This window comes from Mobula birostris, chromosome 28 (assembly GCF_030028105.1).
Source record: "Mobula birostris isolate sMobBir1 chromosome 28, sMobBir1.hap1, whole genome shotgun sequence".
Taxonomy (NCBI): Eukaryota; Metazoa; Chordata; class Chondrichthyes; order Myliobatiformes; family Myliobatidae; genus Mobula; species Mobula birostris.
The window spans coordinates 42,692,554-42,720,479 of NC_092397.1; the positions used below are offsets into that span (position 1 = coordinate 42,692,554).

Below are 27,926 nucleotides of genomic sequence, written 5' to 3' on the forward strand. Positions count from 1 at the left end.
ATCCGCACACGGTCTGTTGAGCTGCGGCTCCTAAGGGACTGCGTTAGGGAACGGGAGTTGCAGCTCGTTGACCTTCGTCTGGTCAAGGACAGCGAGGAGGTAATAGAAGGGTGATCACACTGGGACCACAGCAGACAGACAAGTGGTTAACAGTCAGGAGAGGGAAGGGGAAGAGACAGGTACCAGAGAGTACCCCTGTGGCTGTCCCCCTGAACAATAAGTATTCCTGTTTGAGTACTGTTGGGGGGTAGGGGGGATATAGCCTACCTGGGGGAAGCAACAGTGGTCGTGCCTCTGACACAGAGCCCAGCCCTGTGGCTCAGAAGGGTAGGGAAAGGAAGAGAAAGGCCGTAGTGATGGGGGACTCTTCAGTTAGGCACTCTGTGAATGCAGGAAAGAAACACGGATGATAGTTTGCCTCCCAGATGCCAGGGTCCGGGAAGTTTCAGATCGCGTCCAAAATATCCTGCAGTGGAATGGAGAACAGCCAGAGGTCGTGGTACATATTGGTACCACTGACATAGGTAGGAAAAGGGAAGAGGTCCTGAAAACAGACTACAGGGAGTTAGGAAGGAAGTTGAGAAGCAGGAGAGCAAAGGTAGTAATCTCGGGATTACTGCCTGTGCCACGTGACAGTGAGTATAGGAATAGAATGAGCTGGAGGATAAATGCGTGGCTGAGGGATTGAAGCAGGGGGCAGGGATTCAGATTTCTGGATCATTGGGACCTCTCTTGGGGCAGGTGTGACCTGTACAACAAGGACGAGGTGCACTTGAATCCCACGGGGACCAATATCTTGGCGGGGAGGTTTGCTACTGGGGAGAGTTTAAACTAGAACTGTTGGGGGGTGGGAACGGAACTGAAGAGACTGGGGAAGAGGCGGTTGGCTTACAAATAGAGAAAGCTTGGAGACAGTGTGTGAGGGAGGACAGGCAAGTGATAGAGAAGGTATGTGCTCAGACCAACGGTTTGAGATGTGTCTATTTTAACGCAAGGAGTATTGTGAACAAAGCGGATGAGCTTAGAGCATGTATCACTACTTGGAGCTATGATGTGGTGGCCATTACAGAGACTTGGATGGCTCCGGGACAGGAATGGTTACTTCAAGTGCCGGGTTTTAGATGTTTCAGGAAGGACAGAGAGGAAGACAAAAGAGATGGGGCGTGGCAATGTTGATCAGAGATAGTGTCATGCCTGCAGAAAAGGAGGACGTCATGGAGGGATTGTCTGCAGAGTCTCTGTGGGTGAAGGTTAGGAACAGGAAGGGGTCAATTACTCTACTGGGTGGTTTTCATAGGCCACCCAATAGTAACACGGATATCGAGGAGCAGATAGGGAAACAGATCCTGGAAACGAGTAATAACAACAGAGTTGTCACGGTAGGAGATTTTAATTTCCCAAATATCGATTGGCATCTCCCCCAAGCAAGGGGTTTAGATAGGGTGGAGTTTGTTAGCTGTGTTCAGAAAGGTTTCTTGACACAATGTGTAGATAAGCCTACAAGAGGAGAGACTGTACTTGATTTGGTATTGGGAAATGAACCTGGTCAGGTGTCAGTTCTCTCAGCGGCAAAGCATTTTAGAGATAGTGATCATAATTCTATTTCCTTTACAATAGCATTGGGAGAGACAGGAACAGACAAGTTAGAAAAGTGTTTAATTGGAGTAACGGGAATTATGAGGCTATCAGGCAGAAACTTGGAAGCTTAAATTGGGAACAGATGTTCTCAGGGAAAGGTACGGAAGAAATGTGGCAAATGTTCAGGGGATATTCGTGTGAAGTTCTGCATAGGTATGTTCCAATGAGACAGGGAAGTTATGGTAGGGTACAGGAACCGTGGTGTACAAAGGCTGTAGTAAATCTAGTCAAGAAAAGAAAAGCTTACAAAAGGTTAAGAGAGCTAGGTAATGTTAGAGATTTAGAAGATTGTCAGGCTAACAGGAAGGAGCTTAAGAAGGAAATTAGGAGAGCCAGAAGGGGCCATGAGAAGGCCTTGGCAGGCAGGATTAAGGAAAACCCCAAGGCATTTTACAAGTATGTGAAGAGCAAGAGGTTAAGACACAAAAGAATAGGACCTATCAAGTGTGACAGTGGGAAAGTGTGTATGGAACTGGAGGAAATAGCAGAGGTACTTAATGAATACTTTACTTCAATATTCACTATAGAAAAGGATCTTGGTGATTGTAGTGATAACTTGCAGCGGACTGAAAAGCTTGAGCATGTAGATATTAAGAAAGTGGATGTGCTGGAGCTTTTGGAAAGCATCAAGTTGGATAAGTCACCGGGACCGGATGAGATGTACCTCAGGATACTGCGGGAGGCGAGGGAGGAGATTGCTGAGCCTCTGGCAATGATCTTTGCATCATCAATGGGGACAGGAGAGGTTCCGGAGGTTGTTCCCTCATTCAAGAAAGGGAGTACAGATAGCTCCGGAAATTATAGACCAGTGAGCCTTACTTCAGTGGTTGATAAGCTGATGAAGAAGGTCGTGAGAGGCAGGATTTATGAACATTTGGAGAGGTATAATATGATTAGGAATATTCAGCATAGCTTTGTCAAGGGCAGGTCGTGCCTTCCGAGCCTGATTGAATTTTTTGAGGATGTGACTGAACACATTGATGAAGGGAGAGCAGTAGATGTAGTGTATATGGATTTCAGCAAGGCATTTGATAAGGTACCCCATGCAAGGCTTATTGAGAAAATAAGGAGGCAGGGGATCCAAGGGGACAATGTTTTGCGGATCCAGAACTGGCTTGCCCACAGAAGGCAAAGAGTGGTTGTGAACGGGTCATATTCTGCATGGAGGTCGGTGACCAATGGTGTGCCTCAGGGATCTGTTCTGGGAACCTTACTTTTTGTGATTTTTATAAATGACCTGGATGAGGAAGTGGAGGGATGGGTTAGTAAGTTTGCTGATGACACAAAGGTTGGGGGTGTTGTGGATAGTGTGGAGGGCTGTCAGAGGTTACAGCGGGACACTGATAGGATGCAAAACTGGGCTGAGAAGTGGCAGGTGGAGTTCAACCCAGGTAAGTGTGAAGTGGTTTATTTTGGCAGGTCAAATATGATGACAGCATATAGTATTAATGGTAAGACCAAGGCAGTGTAGAGGACCAGAGGGATCTTGGGGTCAGAGTCCATAGGGCGTTCAAAGCAGCTGCGCAGGTTGACTATGTGGTAAAGAAGGCACACGGTTCATTGGCCTTCATCAACCGTGGAATTGAGGTAATGTTGCAGCTCGATAGGACCTTGGTCAGACCCACTTGTGTACTGTGCTCAGTTCTGGTCGCCTCACTACAGGAAGGATGTGGAAACCACAGAAAGGTGCAGAGGAGAATTACAAGGATGTTACCTGGATTGGGGAGCATGCCTTATGCGAATAGGTTGAATGAAATCGGACTTTTCTCCTTGGAGCGACAGAAGATGAGAGGTGACCTGATAGAGGTGTATAAGATGATGAGAGGCATTGACTGTGTGGATAGTCAGAGGCTTTTTCCCCAGGGCTGAAATGGCTGCCACAAGAGGGCACAGGTTTAAGGTGCTTGGGAGTAGGTACAGAGGAGATGTCAGGTTAAGTTGTTGTTTTTTTTTCTTTATTTTAAACGCAGAGAGTGGTGAGTGCATCAAATGGGCTGCCAGCAATAGTGGTGGAGGCTGATACGATAGGGCCTTTTAAGATACGTTTGGATAGATACACGGAGCTTAGAAAGATAGAGGGCTATGGGTAACCCTAGTAATTTCAAAGGTAGCTACATGTTTGGCACAACTTGTGGGCCGAAGGGCCTGCATTGTGCTGTAGGTTTTCTATGTTTCCCATCTCCCCAGAGGGAGGTTACAATCTGGAACACAGTCCGAAGGGGTGGTGCAGGCTAGTATTTAAGGACCATCTGGATGAGCATTTGAATCACCAAGGCAGGGTAGGAGACAGACCAAGTGCTGAGTTAGTGGGGACAGATTCTCAATGGTCACTATGGACATGCAGAAATCACTGACAGTGAAAGTGCAATGGGAACCTGAAACACCGAACTTCAGGATGGTCATACCTAAAACATTCAGTACCCAGTATGATGGGATTGTTGTTGTACAAAGGTATTAATCGCCACATACTGAACCAACCCCCTCAAAAGGCTACCAAAATGCTGCCATTCCCTGTGCACCAGTAACAATAGTCTTCTATGGGAATTTGGTGAAGTACTCTGGGTGATATTAGGAGAGATGGCTGACAACTTGGTCACAGTGGGAGGGTGCAAATATCTTCTCAGAGGATAAGGGGTTCAGTGGAACAAGCTCACAGCTCGCAGTGGAGGAGTGTTGTGGTCAGGGTTGTACAGGATAGAGACAGACCCTCTGGCCCATCACATTTATGGTCCCCATCATGCACAGCTATACTAATCCCACTTCCCTGCATTAGTTTCATATCCCTCTGGGCCTTGCTCACTGAAGCCCCTGTGCATGTGCCTCTAATATTGTTACACAGTTCCCTGTATGTGGCATCACAGGTAGACAGGGATGTGTGTTCTGCTTGCCTTGTTAGCCAAAGAACTGCCTCTCATTAGAGTAGGACAAAACTGTTTAAAGACAGATTTAAAGGGGATCTGAAGGGTAAATATTTCACACAGAGAAAAGCTGTATTGTAAATCAGTACCAGAAGAGGTGTGCTGGAGGGCAGAAACTCCTCAGGAATCTGTGTGCATCCTGCCATGATTTAACCTCCCAAAATAGAGTCACTGGTCTATACAGAAATGAACCAGTCCCTTCGGTACAACTCATCCACGCCGACCAAGTTGTCGACCTGAACTCGGCCCATCTGCCTGCATTAGGCCCGTATCCCTCTCAACCTTTCCCATCCATGTGACTGTGCAAATATGTTTTAAGTATTGTACCTGAGGCAGAGAGCCGGTGCAGTGAGGCGCTGACGGACACTCACTGTTCCGCGGGCAGGAAGAGGAGAGACCGAAACCCCAACAAGTGGAGACCGACTCCACCATCCCGGACCTACCGCCCACCACGGCCCGTTCCCCAGGAAACGACGTCGGTAAAGGTGGGGCTGTGTGACGTCATCGCGTCACGGGTCAACAATCACATCTGTCACGTGACAGTGAGTCGGCGGCCGGGGAGGCGGGGCAGAGGGAGCTGTCAATCAGCAGAGCGGCTGAGAAACTTGCGACCATTGTAAACAATGGGGAGAGTGGGAGATTTCCCGGAGTAGTGTTCATATTATAATTTGGCTGTTCGATCTAATAAATATTTAATGTTTGTATTTTGTATATTTTTGTGTGGATAATCTTTTTATAATTTTGGATAAAATATGTTGGAACTAGATCACTGAAAAAAGAGCGTCACGGAAAAATATTGCCAAAGCCAAAATTTTAATCCAAAGTAAGTTGTTATCACTCTGCGCATATATCACCATATTGTTCAAAGTTCAAATTAAAATTTATTCTCACAGTACATACCTGTCACCACAGACAACCCAGAGGTTCTTTTTCTGCGGACATTCTTAGCAAGTCTGTAGAACAGTAACTGTGAACTGTAAATATGAGGAACTATAAACTGTAAACAAATTGTGTAAATGCAGAGAAATAAATAGCAATAAATAACAAGCATGAAATAACGATATAACAGTGGTGACATGAGTGTTTTGTTCAGGACACCGCTGGATTGAGGGGTAGTAACTGTTCTTGAACCTGGTGATGTGAGTCCTGAGGTACCTGTACCTTCTACCTGATGGCAGCAGTGAGAAAAGAGCATTGCCTGGGTGGTGAGGATCTTTGCTGATGGACACTGCTTTCCTACGGCGATGTTTCATGTCGATGTGCTCAGTGGTTGTGAGGGTTTTACCTGTGATATACTGGGCCGAATCCACTACCCTTTGTGGGATTTTCCACTCAAGGACATTGGTGTTCCTATACCAAGCCATAATGCAGCCAGTCAGCACATCTTCCACCACACATTTATATAAGTTTGCCAAGGTTTTCAATGACATGCTGAACCTCTGCAGAGTCCTGAGGAAGTAGAAACGCTGTTGTGCTTCCTTCCCAATTATATTTATATGATGGGTCCAGGACAGATCCTCTGAGTGAGTGACACACAGGAATTTAAAGTTACTGACCCTCCCCACCTCTGATCATCCTTTGATTACTAGCTCATGGACCTTTGGCTTCTCCCTCCTAAAGTCTACAATCCGTCCCTTGGTCTCACTGACATTGAGTGAGGGGTCGTTGTTATTACACCACTCAGCGAAGTTTTCAATCTCCCTCCTGTTTGCTGATTCATCACCACCTTTGAATGTGGTGTAATCAGCAAACTTGTATATGGTGTTGGAGCTGTACTCAGCTACACAGTCATAGGTCGAAAGCAAGTAGAGCTGGGGGCTAAGCACACTTCCTTGTGGTGCTCCTGTGCTGGTAGAGATTGTGGAGAAGCTGTTTTTGCTTATCTGAACTGACTTGGATCTGAGGAAGTCCAGGATCCAATTGCACAAGGGGGTATTGAGGCACAGGTCTGAGAGCTTACTGATCAGTTTTGAGGGGATGACAGTGTTAAATGCTGAACTGTAATCAATAAAGGGAATCCAGATGTTTGCATCTTTGCTGTCCAGATGTTCCAGTGTTGTGTGAAGAGACAACGAGACAGCATCTGCCGTTGCTTCGGTAGGTGAATTGGAGAGGATCCAAGTCACCATTCAGACAAGAGCTGATATGCTTCAACACCAGCCTCTCAAAACACTTCATCACTGTGGATGTAAGTGCCACTGGGCAATAGTCATTTAAACAGGTTACCACGCTCCTGTTGGGCACTGAAGCTTCCTTCAAGCAGGTGGGTACCACACACTGCCAGATCGAGAGGTTGAAGATATCCGTGCATACACCAGCCAGCTGGTCAGCACAGGTCTTCAGTACTCGGCCAGCTACTCCATCCAGACCGGATGCTTTCCTTGGATTCACTCTCTTGAAGGCAGCCTGCACGTCATCTTCAGATACTGAGACCAAATGACCGTCGGGAGACACGGGGGTGCACGATGGTTCCTCCCTCTTCTAGTGGACAAAGTGAGCATAGAAGGCATTGAGCTCATCTGGAAGCGAAGCTCTGCTGTCCCCTTTGACCACAAGATTTCCCTTTGCAGGAGGTTCTGACATTCAAACCCTGCCGCGGCTGTCAAACATCTCTCTTTTATTCCAGTCTAGTCCGGAATCTCCACGTTGCTGAGAGATGGTTTCCGGAGATCATACCTGCACCTCGTGTAGCATTCCTGATCTCCAGACATGAATGCCTCTGGCCTGACACTCAGCAGGTTCCGGATCTCATTGCTCATCCAGGCCTACTGATTTGGGAAAACCCGGAATGATTTTGTGGGGACACACGCCTCCACAGCTGTTTCAGTAAAGTCTGTAGTGACCCCGGTGTAGTCCTTCAGGTCCTGAGATGAGTTCTTGAACATGGCTCAGCCTGTTGACTCAAGGCAATCCTGTAACCGTTCCTCTGCCTCCCAACACCACCCCTCGGTTATCTTGATCTCTGAAGCCTTGTTCCTTTGGCTCTGTCTGTGTGCAGGTAGGACCAGTACAGTCAAATGATCCAACTTAACGAATCGTGGTCTTGGGAGCAAACGATAGACATTCCTTATCGTAGTGTAGCAGTGGTCTCTTGTGTTGGGACATCTGGCACAACAGGTTACTACTTTCAGATTCATTTTCTTTCAGGTATTTACAGGGAAATGAAGACAGTGGAATTTAGAAAACTATAAACAGCAAAGACTGACAGACAACGAATGTGCAAAAGAAGACAGATCATGCAATTACCAAAACATAAATATTACTGTGCAATTCAGTTATAAAATACTTGAAAGTGAGTCTGCAGGTTATGGAATCAGTTCAGTGAAGATACCTACACCATTTCAAGAGCATGACTGGTGTAGGGTAACAACTCTTCCTGTACCTGTTGGTGTGGGACCGAAGGCTCCTGTACGTCCTTCCCGATGGCAGCAGTGGAAGAGAGCATGAGGTGGCTGAAGGATGTTGTTGATGATGGATACAGCTTTCTTGTAGAAGTGCTGCTTGTAAATGTACTGAATGATGGGGAGGGCTTTGCCTGTGATAAACTGGATGCATCCACCAGCTAGAAACATGGAAAACCTACAGCACAATACAGGCCCTTTGGCCCACGATGCCGTGCCAAACCTGTACCTATTTTAGAAATTACCTGGCATTACCCATAGCCCTTTGTTTTTCTAAGCTCCATGTACCTATCCAGGAGTCTCTGAAAACACTCTATTGTATCCGCCTCCACTACCTTTGCCGGTAGCCTATTTCACGCACTCACCATGTCCTGTGTAAAAAAAAACTTACACCTGACATCTCCACAAAGATCTTGTAGACATTTTCCTTTCCATTCCTGATCATTGTGTTTCCATATCAGGCCGTGATGAAACCAGTCAGGTTGCTCTCCACTCTGCATCTATATATGTCACAGTTTTAGGTGTCACGCTGATTACACGCATGTAGAGTCACTGCCACACCTTCTTTATAGTGACACTTACTGCTAGTCCCAGGACAGACCCTCTGAAATGATAATGCTCAGAAATTTAATGTTACTGACTCTCTCCACCTCCAGTCCCTGATGATGACTGGCTCATGGATCTCCGGTTTCCTGTCCCTGTGGTCAGTGATCAGCTCTTTGGTTTTGCTGATATTGAGTGAGAGGTTGTCGTTGTGGCACCATTCAACCAGATCGTCCATCTCCCTACCGAGGGCAAATTTGTCACCACCTTTGATTCATCCAACAACTGTGGTGTCATCTGCAAACTTAAATATGTCACTGGAGTTGCACATAGCCACACAATCACAGGTATAAAGTGCGCAGAGTAGAGGCCATGCACACAGCCTTGTGGTGCACCAGTGCTGATGGTGATTGTGGAGGAGATGTTGTTGACTTTGAATGCAAAGTCTTCACCGTGAAGGGAAATAGAAATTACAACTGAGGGAGAAGATTTCATTAAAATCAGCAAAATATAAGAATGAAAATTAGTTACTTTTTTTCACAGAAATGTGAAAACAGGGGGCCCACTTCTCCATGCTGACATTTGTCAGTCCACAAGGAGTATTGTGAGCAATGCTGGGCCCTTTATCCGAGGAATGATGTGTTTGTATCAGAGAGGGTCCAGAGCAGTTTGACGAGAATGACCCCGGGAATGAAAAGGTTAACATATTAGGAGCATTTGATGGCTCTGGGCCTGTACTTGCTGGAGTTCATAAGAATGAGGAGAGAGTGACATTATAACCACTTGAGTGAACGTGGAGTGGATGTTTCCTGTAGTGGGTTAGTCCAGCACCAGATGGCACACACTCAGAACAGAAAGATGTCTCTTCAGAAAAGAGATAAGAAGACATTTCTTTAGCCAGAGGGTGATGTACAAGTTCACACCCTCCCTCCCCCACAATATCCCAGCTGTCAGATCTGTGTCCAATCACGTCACCTGTATCTACCCCTTTGTAGACTCCTCACCGCTCTTCACAACTCAGTTCCCATCAGTGTTTGTGATCAGCAAGTTCAGAGATCACGGTTGGCTCTCATTTTCCCCAACCTCCTGCGATGCAGCGGCATATCAAACGTGTCCTGGACATCTCGGTTCAGTGCGTCCCTGGGTCCCTTTACCCACAGTTGGTGTTACTGCTCCAAACACTGGAATGTGTTTGTTAAACATAGAATCACTTTCACCAGACTCTGTTGACTTTGCCTGATGGTTTTGTAAGTTGGTAAAAATTTCCTGCTTTGTTACAGCTGCAAATGTTTTCCTGGTACAAGTGGTGAACACTCAGGTCTGGAGTTTCCTGTCTTCTGCTTTTGCTTCAGACTACAGAATCTGCAGTTTTTATTGTAATTTTTTACTTCTCTTCTATTTACTTATTTTTCTCCAATTTGGAGCAAAGGAGTTACACAAAGTGGTCTTCCCTACAGACACAGACTGGTTTTGAACCCTGTCGTTGTTTCCATCTCCTATCCTGTCTGGATTTTAGTCTCCGATATTCCAGCACTTGGGTCCTGACCATCCTCACCCAGGTCTGCCGTCACTGATGAAGTTTATTGATACGGTTCATATAGAAACATAGAAAATAGGTGCAGGAGTAGGCCATTCGGCCCTTCAAGCCTACACCGCCATTTATTATGATCATGGCTGATCACCCAACTCAGAACCCCGCCCCAGCCTTCCCTCCATACCCCCTGATCCCCGTAGCCACAAGGGCCATATCTAACTCCCTCTTAAATATAGCCAATGAACTGGCCTCAACTGTTTCCTGTGGCAGAGAATTCCACAGATTCACCACTCTCTGTGTGAAGAAGTTTTTCCTAATCTCGGTCTTAAAAGGCTTCCCCTCTATCCTCAAACTGTGGCCTCTCGTTCTGGACTTCCCCAACATCGGGAACAATCTTCCTGCATCTAGCCTGTCCAATCCCTTTAGGATCTTATACGTTTCAATCAGATCCCCCCTCAATCTTCTAAATTCCAACGAGTACAAGCCCAGTTCATCCAGTCTTTCTTCATATGAAAGTCCTGCCATCCCAGGAATCAATCTGGTGAACCTTCTTTGTACTCTCTCTATGGCAAGGATGTCTTTCCTCAGATTAGGGGACCAAAAATATAGGCCACAGTCAGGCCATTTGGCAAATTGGATCCAGAACTGGCTTTGCAATAGGAGACAGAGTGATGGCAGAGAGTAGTTTTGTGATCAGATGCTGGTGACAAGTGTTGTTCCACATGGATCTGTTCTGTGACCCTTGCTGTTTGTGATACAACTGAGTGATCTGGGAGTGGATGTAGGAACCATGAGCAGTAAATTCACACTGACTGTTGGATGATGGAGTTATTGCTGGTGTGGATGGTCATCTTTGGCTAAAGTGTGACATCGACGTGTTGATGAAATGAGCTGAGAGCAAAACAAGTAAATCAGTTTGTGTGAGAATTGGGATTTCCCATCAAACAACCCCAAAACTCCCACGGGGGAGATCAGAGGGATAATGTGTGTCAACACAACAGTGTAATGAAGAGAAAGCGACAGCCCTTTCCTCTTCCAGGTTCGTGACTCTTAAAAGAGCCTTTTGTTGTGTTTGCTGCCGAGGCCAGGCTGAGGCTCGCATCGTGTGGATGCGGGAAGCCAAATGAATATCTTTGGGCACAAGGGTGACTCGCTTGGGGTGGATGGTGCAAAGAGCCCAACCAGGTAAACCTCGTTAATCTCCTCCAGGCCTTTGATGGCTGAGCTCTGGAAGCATAGATCGGTTTTGAAGTTCTGCCTGATCTTCTGCACCAGATGCTGGAAGGGAAGTTTGCGGATGAGGAGCTCGGTGGATTTCTAGTAGCATTGGTTCCTCCTCAGAGTCACGGTGATGGGTCGATAGCTCCCCAAGCATACCCACACAGACACCCAGGGATATTCAGTGCTCCTTTACATTTATCAATTATTTACAGAGTCACGGTGATGGGTCGATAGCTCCCCAAGCATACCCACACAGACACCCAGGGATATTCAGTGCTCCTTTACATTTATCAATTATTTACAGAGTCATGGTGATGGGTCGATAGCTCCCCAAGCATACCCACACAGACACCCATGGATATTCAGTGCTCCTTTACAGTTATCAATTATTTTACTGATATGGTGCTTCCATGTTGGCTTATAATCCAGCCACATGCCATCAGATCTTACCATTAACACTTATTCAAGAGTTTGACCATATAATTTCAAATTAATTGCTATTGAGAATGATATGGATCAATAAAGAGGTCTATTGATTATCTTTGTAAAACACAAAATGTATTTTAGCTACTGAAAGCTTAAAACCCTCTCGATATTCCCACTGTTTGACCTTATTAATCACGAATCACATTCTATACACAATTGGATTGAATTTTATACCTCTGATCCATAAATCTGCACCATCTGCAAAAAGTCATTTCCCCACCCCAGTACCTATCTCAGAAAAAATATCATTGGTCATAATATTAAACAATAAAGGGCTACAAATACCGTCTTATGGGGTCCCATTCTCCAACACATAGAAGCCCAATATACCTTACGCATCTTTAACTGCCTGGAGCATACAAATAAAAAACTCAGAAAAAAATAATGTAGCCTTCTTCTCTCTCCACATTTCTATAATTTAATCCTTTCATAATATATATGTTTCTTTTCAATACAAAAATACTGCAATTACAACTTCTTTATTTACCTGTGCTTTCCCAATATCATCTTCCAAACATAAAACTGAATCCAATGTCATTCTACACTTCCAAAATCCACGCTGATAAAATGCTCCATCACCTCTCTTTTCCAAAATATAATTCAACAACTCTATTACCATACGTTCCGTAAGTTTACCGAAATGAGATGGGATGTTATTGATATTGGTCTATAATTAGAAGGATCCTGTGGGGATTTCCAGTTTTCAGAACAGGCACTACCATTTTCTATGAGGAGGAAATATGGTCTAAACTCCGAATATGATTCCAAATTGTTAATATTATCTCAAGAGTTGTAAGCTATATGTTTAAACATACAATAACATATATCATCCTTTCCTACAGCCATCTGACTTGCACTGTTAATAGCTTTCTTACATTCACACAAATAAACTCTACATAACTAATACTATCATTGTTACAGCTGGCTTTCAACACATCAGTGTATTCACTTAAAACCTCATCTCGACATCATTTAGGCTCTTCACTTAAATTATCTTGATTGTGACTTGCAGCAAATGACCAAGCCAGTAACTCAACCTTCTCTATTTCAGTAGAGGGGGTACATTCAGATTGGAGGATTGTGACTAGTGGTGTCCCACAAGGATCTGTTCTGGGACCTCTACTTTTCCTGATGTTTATTGACGACCTGGATGTGGGGGTAGAAGGGTGGGTTGGCAAGTTTGCAGATGACACAAATGTTGGTGGTGTAGTAGATAGTGTAGAGGATTGTCAAAGATTGCAGAGAGACATTGGCAGGATGCAGAAGTGGGCTGAGAAGTGGCAGATGGAGTTCAACCCTGAGAAGTGTGAGGTGGTACACTTTGGAAGGACAAACTCCAAGGCAGAGTACAAAGTAAATGCCAGGATGCATGGTAGCGTGGAGGAGCAGAGGGATCTGGGGGTACATATCCACAGATTCCCTGAAAGTTGCCTCACAGGTGGATAGGGTAGTTAAGAAAGCATATGGGGTGTTAGCTTTCATAAGTCCAGGGATAGAGTTTAAGAGTCACGATGTAATGATGCAGCTCTATATAACACTGGTTAGGCCACACTTGGAGTACTGTGTCCAGTTCTGGTTGCCTCACTGTAGGAAGGATGTGGAAGCATTGTAAAGGGTACAGAGGAGATTTACAAGGATGCTGCCTCGTTTAGAGAGTATGCATTATGATCAGAGATTAAGGGAGCTAGGGCTTTACTCTTTGGAGAGAAGGAGGATGAGAGGAGACATGATAGAGGTGTACAAGATAATAAGAGGAATAGATTGAGTGGACAGCCAGCGCCTCTTCCCCAGGGCACCACTGCTCAATACAAGAGGACATAGCTTTAAGGTAAGCGGTTGGAAGTTCAAGGGGGATATTAGAGGAAGGCTTTTTTTTTACTCAGAGAGTGGGTGGTGCATGGAATGCACTGCCTGAGTCAGTGGTGGAGGCAGATACACTAGTGAAGTTTAAGAGACTACTAGACAAGCATATGGAGGAATTTAAGGTGGGGGCTTATATGGGAGGCAGGGTTTGAAGGTCGGCACAACTTTGTGTGCCGAAGGGCCCGTACTGTGCTGTACTGTTCTATGTTCTCTGTTCTAACAATCACCTTCTTTAATCAATACTGGAATCTTATTAACCCGATGAACCCCACCCCCCGATTTTTTGAATCATTCCCCAAACATCTCCAAGTTTAGTAGCCTGTCCAGTACTATCACAAGATGACCTCCAGTAAACCTCTTTCACAACCTGCACCACTTTTCTCACCACAGCTTGTGCCCTTTCATACTTAATAAGGTCACTCACGGAATGATAATTCAAACTCTCGCAAACACCTTATTTCTCTCCCTAATTCGCTCCGCACACTCCTCCACCCAGCATGGTGCAGTCTTCCTCCTATTAATGTCATTTTTAACAGCTGGCACTTCCACCGTGGTTTGTTGAATAATGTGACATCATCATTCATTGCAGAAACCCCTATCAGCCTCAACATTCTCCCAGTTTGCTTCATCAAAATTCCACCTCCTAAAAACAGTCTCCTGCCCCCATATAACTCCAAACCCAAGCTTATAAATATAGAAAAATGATCACTCCCCATTGTCTCCTCACTCATAACATCTCATTCAGTCTCTCCAGCCAGAATGTTTGAAACTGGAGTTAAATTTACAGCAGTTTTCAGACGATTAGAAACATTATATTTTATACCCCTCCCATCATTGAAGCACACAAGATTAGAAATACCTAAACATTCTTCTACAATCAAACAGTTCCATGAATGACCCCACAGTGAACTGTGCACAAAAATCCCCACACCATACTTAGTGAGCTAGAGTGACATATGCTTTCCAACAAAGCAATCAAAAGCTCTCCACAAGTTTTACCACTTTAGTACCCCTACCTGTTGAATCAAATGCTCCTGCTACAAACACCTCATACACTTCATTCACATCCACAACTCTGTGTTATATCCCTTCCCATGTTAAACATGCAACAGCACCCCCTCTATCACCTAACCTATCACGCCGTATTACAATATAATTTCCTGTAAGGAAATGCGGTAACAGCCCGGTTTCATATTGGGCAGATTTGATGAATCAGAAATAAACTTTCTAATGTCTTGACCATCGAATTTCTCTCATTCCACTGCAATATTCTTAATCCCATTCTGTACCTGCACAAAGAGACTGAAATACAGATACCCCACCCATCAGAGCTTCTTTTACAGTTTCCCACATAACACCAGTTATACCTAGATACCTTTCAGCAGCTTTCACAATAATTTTAAATTTTCTCAGTATGTCTAGATGACTGAACAGTACAATTCACCACATCCTTTATAAACATCACAAACTTCATTTTATTGACTAGTAAAGTATCTTTAGTAATGGACCTGTGATGTGACACATAGCCGCTGACTTCATATTCTATCTGACTGGTTATACTTGATCAACATTTGGTTTAACATTGTTGCAAGGCCTCTGTTTAAGACACACCTAACTGTACTTTAACCTGTTCAACCAGCTGCTTTCTTAAGTACTGTACTTCACATCCTTGTAACATGGTGTGAGCTGAATTATCTGCAGTTTAATGTGAAAAAGACAAAGGAGCTGGTGGTAGACCTGAGGAGAGCTAAGGTACCGGAGACCCCTATTTCCATCCAGGGGGTCAGTGTGGACATGGTGGAGGATTACAAATACCTAGGGATACAAATTGACAATAAACTGGACTGGTCAAAGAACACTGAGGCTGTCTACAAGAAGGGACGGAGTCATCTCTATTTCCTAAGGAGACTGAGGTCCTTTAACATCTGCCGGACGATGTTCTATGAGTCTGTGGTGGCCAGTGCTATCATGTTTGCTGTTGTGTGCTGGGGCAGCAGGCTGAGGGTAGCAGACACCAACAGAATCAACAAACTCATTTGTAAGGCCAGTGATGTTGTGGGGATGGAACTGGACTCTCTCATGGTGGTGTCTGAAAAGAGGATGCTGTCTAAGTTGCATGCCATCTTGGTCAATGTCTCCCATCCACAACATAACGTACTGGGTGGGCACAGGAGTACATTCTGCCAGAGACTCATTCCACCGAGATGCAGCACGGAGCGTCATAGGAAGTCATTCCAGCCTGTGGCAGCATTCCTCCAGCATTTTGTGTATTGCTGCAGTTAATTTAATGGGATTGATAAAAGAAAGCTGTTCCGAGTAAAAACTAAACAATACCTTGAGGTTTTCTTTCTTTTTTTTTCAGTATCCTCTCAAATCTCTTGAAAACATTCCAATATTGTGTTCCTTTTTCCGTTTTGCAGATCTAGATCCAACTCCAATCCAACCTCTTACCGCACTCACCCAAACCCTTTATTCCCAGTTCCTTTTCCAGGCACTCTTCGCCCGCCCCCCCGACCTGAACTTACTTTATTTCCCATCATCCCCGCACATTCACATCCAGAGCCACCAACCGCTACTGCTCCTGAGCCAATCAGCAACTCGCACCGTTTTCATGTATTTTGCTGTCAATCAGGTCTAGGGGCGGAGCAACGAACCGAATGCTCACGTGTTGTAATGACGTCACAAAACTCAATCGTACCTTCCCCCCAAGTTCATCTTCTGAGCAACTTTTCAGAGGGTCCAGTGTTGCGAGAGGGGCAGGGTGGCTTTAAACCCGGCATGACACATTCCATGGCATCGTTCTCTCCAAAGTGTTTCAGCTGTTCCTTTGCTTGTCTTCTCCACACAGTCAACCAGAGAAACTGAGAGAGTCACACGAGTGCTGGGAAAGTGCGGGAGTTCATATCTCACAGCAGCAGCCCCTGTTTAATGTTTAGGAGTGACCCATTCGGTCATTGAGTCAAACGGCCTTGAGATACAGACGTCGTGAGGGAAAAGTGAAAACAAAATGATGAACGTCCCTTGTTCTCGGGAAACTCTCCAGTTTTGGGCTATTTGCACACTGGATTGTCCCATATTATAATCCCGTCTTCATTTGAAGCAGGTAAACGGTCTCCTCGTTGACGAAATGAACCTCGGTCTCCCGCGTGACAGGCGGGGATACTAACCACTGAACTAGCGAGGAGTAAACAAGAATATGGAATCTGTCACACGGATGTCAGTGTGCAGGAGAACTCATAGAGTCACTCTGATGTCTGTTTGCTGAGTGTAGAGCTGGCGCATTTTACCCTCCCCTCCTCACTGTGTGACTGGACGGGTCTCAGAATTCTTCAGCGATTCAGTCACTTACTGTGTTCAAGGACTGGGCAAAGGAGGGGATCCCATTAACATCTAACTGCGTGTTGTTTGAACGGGTATTTATAATCAGAATTTGTTTCCCTTTTACTGATACGTGAAGCAGGAAACCATGTGTAGCCCTTCGAATCTCTCGGGTCGATTCTCCCTTCAGTCGGATCCCAGGTGCTGTGTTTCTCCGGTCTGTCGGAACGTCGCGACATCCGCTGGTCGGAATAGGAACTGCAACAGAGGGAGGAATGATCCTTCAGAAAACAGCTCAGACACTGAGAATCGAGTTACAGAATCTGATAGCACCAGAGACCATTCAGTAACCGAATCTGGTTTGCATCATGGGGAGATGGTGTAACAGTGGTGAGCATAGCTGCTTCCCAAGCAGTTGACACGGTTTCCATTCCCGGCCATTGCAGGTTGTACACTTTCAGGCTAAAAAAAATCCCTCGCCGAGCGCCATGAACGCAGAACTCTAATTCCTGAGCAATTTGTTCTGACCGAAATTCACTCAAGTGGATCTGATGAATTCCTCATGTACGATGGTGCTGGTCCCTCATGTAGGATCTTCAAGGACCCCAAACTGAATGAAAAACACATATTAGATCCGGGAGTCCGTTAGTTCCACGGACTCCGCTGTAGGAAACACACACTTTCTGGTCAAATCGAACATACATTTTCCTAACCAAAGACATGACCTGCCCCAGATATTCTCTCGTTCCCTCTTTCATCCGGCAGAAAGTACAAAAGCTGGAAAGCACGCGTCACAGTCTCAGGGATAGTTTCAGTCCCACTGTTGTGTCTATTGAATGGTTTCCCGTAAGGTAGAATGGACGTTTGACCTCCCAATCCACCTCGGTACGAAGCTGCACCTTATTATTTACCTGCGCCGTGCTTTCTCTGTCGCTGTTACACTTTATTCTGCATTTTGTTATTGCTTCACCTTGTTCTCTCCCAATACACTGTGTAATGGTTTGATCTCTATGAACAGTGAGAATGAGAAGCGTTTCACCGTATTTCGGTCTATGTGACTGAAACATGTAGAATAGATTCAATTCCCCCTGAGCCCGTTGCGGCAGCAGTAGGGAGCGCCGGCCTCCGGACAGCGCAGGGTTTCCCAGCTGGTAATGAAACGTAGCAGAAAAAAAAACTGAGATCACAGAGAGGGAGCAGTGAGAGAGGGTTTCACTGAACTCCCGTGGAAGGGAAGATTCAAACTTCTTCAGAGTACGCAGCCCTATTGACATCAATGGATCTGGGGTTGAGAGGGTGAAAATTCCTCGGCATACACATCAGCGAGGATCTCACGACGTCTGTAAATACCGGCTGCGTGGTGAAAAAGGCACAGCAGCGCCTCTTTCACCCCAGACGGTTGAAGACATTTGGTATGGGTCCCCAAATCCTAAGGACTTTCTACAGGCACAGAATTGAGAGCACCCTGACTGGCTGCATCTCTGCCTGGTATGGGAACTGTACCTCCCTCAATCGCAGGACTCTGCAGAGAGTGGTGCGGACAACCCAGCGCATCTGTAGAAGTGAACTTCCCACTATTCAGGACGTTTACAGAGACAGGTTTGTAAAACTGATCCGAAGGATCGTTGAGGACCCGAGTGACCCGAATCTCAAACTGTTCCTGCTGGGAAACAGTACCGCAGCATGAAAGCCGGGACCAACAGGCTCCGGGACAGCTTCTTCCACCAGGCCATCAGACTGATTAATTCAAGCTGATACAATCGTATTTCTGTCATATTGACTGTAATAAATATAGTAATATCTATTATATATTTACTATAAATTGCACATTGCACATTTAAACGGAGACGGAACGTAAAGATTTTTACTCCTCATGTATGTGAAGGACGTAATTAATAAAGTCAATTCAACTCAATCCAATTCCATGGAAGAGACTTAGTCGTGCACTAGTCGAATCACAAACGAGAAAATGTGCAGCAGATGCTGGAAATCCAAGCAACACACACAAAATGCTAGAGGAACTCAGCAGGCCAGTCTGCTTCATAATCCTGAAGAAGAGTTTCGGCCTGACACATCGACTGTGTACTTTATTCCAGAGATGCTGCTGCACATTTTCTCCTTTACAAGAGAGAAAAAAAACTACCGGAATACTAGCGTCACTGGGTGGGCTCGAACCACCAACCTTGCGGTTAACAGCTGAACGCCCTCACCGATTGCGCCACGGAGACAAGAATATAAGGAGTACGAATAAATGACGCATTTCAATTGAAATGCAGTTTCCTCTATACATGCATGATGTGACACATTGGTGTTTCAAAACATGAGGATGACTATCTGCTGCCGCCAACAGAGAATATGGCACAGGATGGTTTCGATCCATCGACCTCTGGATCATGGGTCCAGCACGCTTCCGCTGCGCCACTCTGTTACAGGGGTTATTAAGAATTGTAGAACTGTGAATGTTGTGCGATGTTTTGTGTGAATGTATGTATGTGTTTATGCCTGTGTCTGTAAATGTCTGGGTCTGGTTCTCTGTCTGTATATGCCTGTGTCTGTACATGTCATGGTCTGGGTCTGTGCCAGTATATGTCTGGGTCCAATCCGTCTCTTTCTCGTATACAAACTCAAACGTACTTCATTTCTTTTGTTCATTCCCTGTTTTTCCTCTTTCTCTTTTTCTCCACCTTTCTTTCTTGTTTCCCCACTTTCTGGCCCACCCGGTTATTATCTCCGTGCCTTTTATGTTCTATCCCGTCTTGCACCTCGTTCCCGATATTTCACCCGTGAAATGTGTTTTACTTTACTTAATTGTCTAGACGGACAATTCATCCCACTGGTAGGCTCATTTTTAATAAATAGCGACGTTTTCAGCTGAGGTGCCATTAACTTCCTAATCCTGTCCTGATGATTGAATGAATGTCGGAGTTGCTTCAGTGTTGAACCCGCAGTTCACCTTGTGAAGCGGAACTCGCGACATTAATGTACTGCAAGCACTCACCTCAAACGCAGCAACTCCTCCACCGGGATTACCTGTTGGTGTCATGTTCAGACCATCACGGCCGGACCAGTGAGTGACAGATGGGGAGATGTGGAGTATCGCTGATGCTTCGCACCTCCCTGCCACGCGGGGCGGGTTTTCCATTTCACCACCACAGCTTTGTAGCTGAAACAGTAAGGGTCGGGTTTTAACTCTCCACGTGGGACGGTGTGAAGACAGGCAGGCAATTGCTTATCCCCTGGTCTGCTGAGTTACTCCAGCATTTTGTGTGTGTTGCTCGGAATTTCAACATCTGGGATTTCCCACCGATTTTTCAATTCACAGTCACCAACCTGGAGATGCCGGGGGTTGAACTCCTTGCCTGTCCATCGGCTCCCTCTGGTGCTCCTCTTCCGTTCGCTTTCTTCCATGGCCTTCTGTCCTCTCCTATCAGACTCCCTCTTTTCCAGTCCTGTATCTCTTTCGCAAAACAACTTCCCAACTGTTTGCTCCACTCAGCCTCTCCTGGTTTTACCACTCACTTGGCTTCATCCTTTCCTTTCCCCACATTTTAATTCTACCACTCATCTTTTTATTGCTCCAGTCCTGCTGAAGGATCTCAGCCTGAAACGTCGACTGTTCTCTTTTTCATAGATGCTGCCTGTCCCTCCAGCATTTTGTGTGTGTTGATCCGTGTCTTCTATCTCACTTGGCAAACCGGTGAATCTGCTTCCTCATAACATCTCCCCAAATTTTTGATTAGGTTAGATTATGAGGACACTCCGTCCTCGTTTATGGTCATTTAGTAATGCCTGCGTTAGGAAATGATACAATGTTCCTCCAGTATGATATCACAGAAACACAAGACAGACCAAGACTAAAACTGACGGAAAAACACATAATTATAACATACATGTATAGTTACAACAGTGCAAAGCAATACCGTAATTTGATACAGAGCAGGCCATGGACACGGTAAAAAAAAGTCTCAAAGTCCCGATAGCCCCATCATCTCACCAAGACGGTAGAAGGATAAAAAAGTCTACCTGCCATGAACCTCCAGCGCCGCAAACTTGCCGATGCAACACCCTGGAAGCATTCGATCACAGCCGATTCTGAGTCCGTCCAAAAACTTCGAGCCTCCGATCAGCCCTCCGACACCGAGCACCGGGCACCATCTCCGCCGAGAGCTTCGACCCTGGCCCCAGCCGCCAAGCAACAGGCAAAGCTGAGGATTCGGGGCCTTCCCCTCTGGAGATTCTGGATAGCGCGGTAGAGCGACAGCGAAATAGGCATTTCAGAAGTTTCACCAGATGTTCCTCTGTGCTTCTCACGTCCGCCTCCATCAAATCAGGATTGTGCACGGCACCCTATTTGACAGATTACAGATATTCATTCCGGAGTGAGCACTGCGTGCTGCGTCGTGCAGCCATCTTCTCAGCTTTTTAAGTAGATATTCTGAAAAATGTTCTTATGTTGTAAAAATAAAATTCGGATTGATTAATTCAATAAAAGCTATTAACACATACCAAAACCAGCCACAGAAAATGTAATTAAAGTACCTTTTTTGATTTACGAAATTGACCCTTTCCCTCCCAGAGGCAGACTCTTGATATGAGTTGTTTCTCTGGTCTGGGAATGAGTTCCCAAATATTAAATTGAAATTATATCTGCTGGTGAATCTCACACCCGCACAAACAACACACACACACACACACACACACACACACACACACACGCACGCACATTTACGCTGGAGAACTGAAAGTGTAAATGTAACAAACACAGAGGGGATGTTAAAAAAAAGGTCTGGAAATACCTCAGAGGACCTGTCTAAATATTCGTTGCATGTGGAGATCAATAAATACGCGATGGTCATAACCTCCCGGCAGCGTATTATGCCTTTCAAGAGACGGTGCTGTGGAAGACAACAACGTAAGAAGCAGTGGAAACATTTTTAGGTAGTTGAGCTATCACTGAAGTAGCGTTATAGGAGTGAGTTGATAAACTCAGCTCACGAGATTAAATGAAAGAAGTGAGAAGGGAATCTATGGCAAAAGCCAAGTGAGAGCGCAGTGCGGATGGTGAGGGACGAGGGAGCAGCAGCGAGGGAAGGATGAAGAGGGAAATATAACTTCCTCAATGTTATCATTTCAGATTCTCTCTCCTGGGCCCGGCACATACCTCCTGTTACAAAGAAGGCACGGCAGCGCTCTACCTGTCATCTAAAAGTTTTTCAATAGATGTGTGGCGGAGAAGATATTGACTGGTGGCAAGAGGAGCTGGCATGGAACCACCAGTGTCCTTGTACGGAAAAGCCCAGAAAGCGTAATGGATGGAGCCCAGTCCGGCACAGTTATGTCCCTCCCCACCGCTGAGCGCATCTACACGGAATAGAGGGCCGCGGCCATGCAGATCATACTCTCTTCACACAGCTCCATCAGGAAGGAGGTAACACATCAACAGGTCCATCACCCCGCAACCATCAGACTCCTGAAGAAGAATGGATAGCTTCATTTACCCAACACTGAACTGTACCCACAACCCATAGACTCACTTTCAAGTCTGTTCATGTTCTCGACATTTATTGATTAATTATTTATTATTAATATTTTGTTTGTTCTTTATTGTATTTGCATAGTTTATAGTCTTTTGCACATTGCTCGTTTGCTGTCCTTCTGGAGTGCGGTCTTTCATTGATTCTCTTGTGTTTCATTGTATTTACGGTGGATGCTCATGTGGTCACAAGTATATACTTCGGTAATAAATTTAGTTTAATCTTTCAACTTTGAACCTTAGGGAGATGAATCCATTTGATGAGACGCGGACGCTGTTTCACACTGTTGGGCAGGAGGTGAAAAGATTGGCGCAGACCCACAGCTTTATTCTCTGGGACCGGATTGTGCAGATGACTGCACCGAATGGAGTGCATTATCTACGGAAATAGAGACAGGAATCTGTGGCATTCATTGCTGAGGAAGCCCAGTAATTTGGTATATTAAAAACGAGCGGCTCCGGAGGTAAAGTTACTCGGTCTATTTAAAGCGGACGGAGGTAAGTTCCTAAATATTAAGAGTGTCACGCATTATGGGAAGACCGCAGGAGAACAGGGTTGGGAGGGATAATAAATCAGCCACGATCGAATGGAGGAACAGACTCCATGGGCCCAATCACGTAACACTGCTCCTGTGTCTGATGCTGTTATTGACTGATAGCATTGATTCTGAGATACTGTATTCATGTGGATCATTGTGTCCAATTGTTCAAAGAAGATTTAATCAAACTAATCAACTGCAGTAATGAAACTGAATTAACATTACTTCTAGGTAAACTGTGCACTAAACCTCTGCACTATACCAGAAACTGGCAGTTACAGATTGAACCCCACACTCAGTTTGTACCAAAGACTGATGGATACAGAATGAACCCCACACTCTAACACTGTACCAGAGACTGACAGGTACAAAATGAACCCCACACACTCACACTGTACCAGAGACTGACAGGTACAGAATGAACCCCACACTCTCACACTGTACCAGAGACTGACAGGTACAGAATGAACCCCACACTCTAACACTGTACTAGAGACTGACAGGTACAAAATGAACCCCACACACTCACACTGTACCAGAGACTGACAGGTACAGAATGAACCCCACACTCTCACACTGTACCAGAGACTGACGGGTACAGAATGAACCCCACACTCTCACACTGTACCAGAGTCTGACAGTTACAGAATGAACCCCCAGTCTCACACTGTACCAGAGACTGACAGGTACAGAATGAACCCCACACTCTCACACTGTACCAGAGACTGACAGGTACAGAATGAACCCCACACACTCACACTGTACCAGAGACTGACGGGTACAAAATGAACCCCACACTCTCACACTGTACCAGAGACTGACAGGTACAGAATGAACCCCACACTCTCACACTGTACCAGAGACTGACAGGTACAGCATGAAACCCACAGTCTCACACTGTACCAGAGACTGACAGGTACAGAATGAACCCCACACTCTCGCACTGTACCAGAGACTGACGGGTACAGAATGAACCCCACAGTCTCACACTGTACCAGAGACTGACAGGCACAGAATGAACCCACACTCTCACACTGTACCAGAGACTGACAGGTACAGAATGAACCCCACAGTCTCACACTGTACCAGAGACTGACGGGTACAGAATGCAACCCACAGTCTCACAGTGTACCAGAGACTGACAGGTACAGAATGAACCCCACAGTCTCACACTGTACCAGAGACTGACAGGTACAGAATGCAACCCACAGTCTCACAGTGTACCAGATAATGACAGGTACAGAATGAACCCCACAGTCTCACACTGTACCAGAGACTGACAGGTACAGAATGAAACCCACAGTCTCACACTGTACCAGAGACTGACAGGTACAGAATGAAACCCACAGTCTCACACTGTACCAGAGACTGACAGGTACAGAATGAAACCCACAGTCTCACACTGTACCAGAGACTGACAGGTACAGAATGAAACCCACAGTCTCACAGTGTACCAGATAATGACAGGGACAGAATGAAACCCACAGTCTCACACTGTACCAGAGACTGACAGGTACAGAATGAAACCCACAGTCTCACACTGTACCAGAGACTGACAGGTACAGAATGAACTCCCAGTCTCATCTGCACCAGAGATTGACAGGTACGAAATGAAACCCACACTCTCACACTGTACAGAGACTAATGTGTACAAATGTTTTTGACCTGCCTGTTTTGTGAAACGTACTCAAATTTACTGCTAAACCCTGCACCATTCCTCCTTGTTACCTCTTGAATAAATTCACCCATCACGTGAACGTGACTCGTCTCTGCCTTTCTGAAATGAGATTACACTGTACCTCTGTCCTCTCAAACTGAATGCAATCCACCCGTCAGGTGACCGTGACTCGTCTCTGCCTTTCTGAAATGAGATTACACTGTACCTCTGTCCTCTCAAACTGAATGCAATCCACCTGTCAGGTGACCGTGACTCGTCTCTGCCTTTCTGAAATGAGATTACACTGTACCTGTGTCCTCTCAAACTGAATGCGAACATTGCATTTGCCTCCTTACTCCCAACTCAGCATATGGGGAATCCTGCACAAGGACACCTAACTCCATTTGTACCTAATGTCTGAATCTCCTCCTTATTGAAAAATCAGTTAACAAGAAAATATATTATTTGTAAAATAATGCTTAATAATGGACTACAACATCATGTTAAACACTGGAATCAGGCCATATGGCTGTTGCCCCCTTCCATTCTTCGAAAGGTAGAGAGAGAGTTTCAATTTTCCACTTTCCGGAAACATTTCTGAATCTAGTGATTCTTGAAAAGACGCAACTAATGCTTCCACCATCTGTTCAGCTACCTCTTTCATATCTCTGCAATGAAGTCCATCTGGCCCAGATGATTCCGCTTCCCAAGCGCGTTAGCCTGTTCAGTGATGGGAGGCGACGGGACGACACAAAGTGACTGGGGCGTCGAGGCGAGGAACAGGTGGATACGCGGGACAAAATTGTTCAAAAGACTGGGGAATGTATCGCCCCATGATTAACTCGGTTGTCAGATACAGATGCAGACAAGGTGTCTCTGGACATGGAGAACAACGACCTGCTCCTTCTTTCTGCAGAAAGTGTTATTAATAGCCAGCGGTGGAATGAGAATGATGTGCCTACATATTTTGACAGTTTTGAGGATTTCGCCCTCTGTGATAGACTGGGACACGAGTGTGCACCTTGATACACCAGGGACGAGGGACGCATGATGCTTTACTCATGCAAAGAATGCAAACAATACTTAAAGGGCAAATTAGGAGAGGAAAGGAAAGTATAAGTTTGCTTTGGCAGACAAGGGGAAGGAGAATCCCAAGGGCTTCTACAGATATATTGAGAGCAAAAGGATAGCAAGGGACAACATTGGCCTTCACGATGGTCAGCGTGGTCATCTGTAAATGGAACCAAAGGAGATTAGGGAGAACGTAAAAGATTTTTTTTTACTTTAATTTTCTCAGGAAACGGACGCACAATCTATATAACTAAGATAAAACATTAGGGAGGTCATGGGAAATACTCTGATTGCAAAAGAGAGGGAAATTGGGGTGTAAATACTTCATGGCCTCGTAAGGTATCCCTTTGTCCTTGTTGAAGGTTAGTGCAGAAATAGCAGGAGCCATCGCAGGTATATTTCAAATATCCTTAACCACGGGCGATGTTCAGAAGGTTTGTTGTTCTGTTGTTTAAGAAAGGTTCCTTGAAATTACAAGCCGCTGACTCTGAAATCAGCAACGGGTAAATAATTGAAATATTCTCGAGAACCAGACATACACAGTACATATATATTTGGATAGGCAGCGCCTGATTAGAGACAGTCAATATGACTTTGTCCATAATAGCTTGCGTTTAACCAGTCTAATAGAGTTTTTCGAGCAGCTTACAAGGGGAGTTGATGAGGAAGACTGTCATACTGGATCTTTGGAACTAAGCGCTGTAGCAAGCAGACTCAGAAGGTTTAAACAAAACTAGGAATGTTATTAACAGAAGAGACAAAGCAGCAGAACTTATAAGGTCTTTGATAGCTCAGAATAACTCGGCTGGAAATTCACTGGGCAAGGATCAGAGCCAACTGATGCCCGAGAGATTAGCGCTGCCATTTTACATACGCTGCAGGGCAGTAAAGAATTTGTGCCCAGCTATATAAAACCCCTGACTCTTGAAAAGCTTCCAAGAAGCCATCTTGATAAGTCACAAGTCCAAGGACACTTAATTTAACACCTGAAAAGTCTCGAGGACAACTAATTGGAAGTATACAAGAACTATTGCAACTTAGTGAGATTCTCTCCTCCAAAGCCCCAGAGCTCAGGGTGAAAGTCACCGACCTGAAACGTGAACTCTGATTCTCCCTCCACAGACGCTGTCTGAGCTGTGGAATATTTCCGGCAGTTTCAGATTTTACTTCAGTAATAGTCCTGTTTTCTCCGACCCCGGGATCAATACACTCCCCATCGTCATGATCCGGTCCCTGTCGTCCGCATTCCGGTTTACAGTCCGATCTATCGATCCTTGTTCCGGGTTTTCCTCTTTTCTCCCTTGTTCTGTTGGATGCCTTAATTGAGGCACCCGATTCTCATTTCGGTCTGGCACGTAAATACCTCTGCAAACCAGGGATTGTTTGCTGGACTGTTCCCTTCGCTTCCTGCCTGAAACCTTCGCCTGCATCCTCGTCAGTATCCCCATCAAGTTCAACTGCCGGAGTGAGACCAGGGCATTGCTGCGCCAAGAGAAGGAACTATCTATCGTTGAGTTCGGAACTGTCTCTTTTTGTCCCCGTGTTTAGTGTCCGTGTTCTGTGTCCGTGCTCCCTTTCTGCTGCCGTACTAGATACAATATGTGACAAAAGCTTCTCTTTCATACTATTCATTTTCATCATATCATTACACAGTTCCTTGAGAGAGAACAAGGTAAATCAATAATAAAATGCAGAATAAAGTGAAACAGCGACAGAGAAAGCTCAGTGCGGGTAAACAATAAGGTGGAGTGTCATAACAGGTAGATTGTGAGGTCAAGCGTCCATCTTTTTCACAAGGAAACCATTCAGTAGACATAACAGCGAGATTAAAATTATCCTTCAGAATGTGGTACGTGTTTCCTTTTCCGTGATCATTCTGCTGGAGTCTAATTGGTTTCATTCCACAAAAATTATCATGGTGTCTGGGAAGAGAACTGAACAAGGATCAAGTATGATCGCACTGGATGGTGGAGCAGACTCGGGGCCGAATGACTGTGGCCATCAGCCAGCATCTGTGTTGCACTGCTCAATTGTGATATGCAGGACGGTTTGGACCCGAACACTTCTGTATTTCAAGTGGGGATGTAGCTCAGTGGAAGAGCGCATGCTTTGCATGTATGAGGTCCCGGGTTCAATCCCCGGCATCTCCACGCTAGTGAGCATTGGATTTTGAACAAAGCTCAAACCTAATCGTCAGGTTTGCA

The 27,926-nt window shown here is 45.4% G+C and overlaps 1 protein-coding gene, 1 long non-coding RNA gene and 1 other non-coding gene across 3 annotated transcripts in view; 2 read left to right on the forward strand and 1 right to left on the reverse strand.

Annotated features, from left to right (window-relative positions):
- The window catches only part of LOC140189149 (uncharacterized), a 28,009-nt gene extending 23,001 nt beyond the window's left edge, over window positions 1-5,008 (reverse strand). The window contains exon 1 of the long non-coding RNA XR_011883470.1: window positions 4,884-5,008. This is a non-coding gene — a long non-coding RNA (uncharacterized lncRNA). The remainder of the gene's footprint in view (window positions 1-4,883) is intronic.
- LOC140189264 (histone H2B-like) overlaps window positions 1-27,926 on the forward strand; it is a 621,074-nt gene that overhangs the window by 241,736 nt on the left and 351,412 nt on the right. The window lies entirely within an intron of this gene.
- Window positions 27,801-27,872, forward strand: trnaa-ugc (transfer RNA alanine (anticodon UGC)). Its single transcript has one exon. It is a non-coding gene; the product is annotated as a tRNA-Ala (tRNA).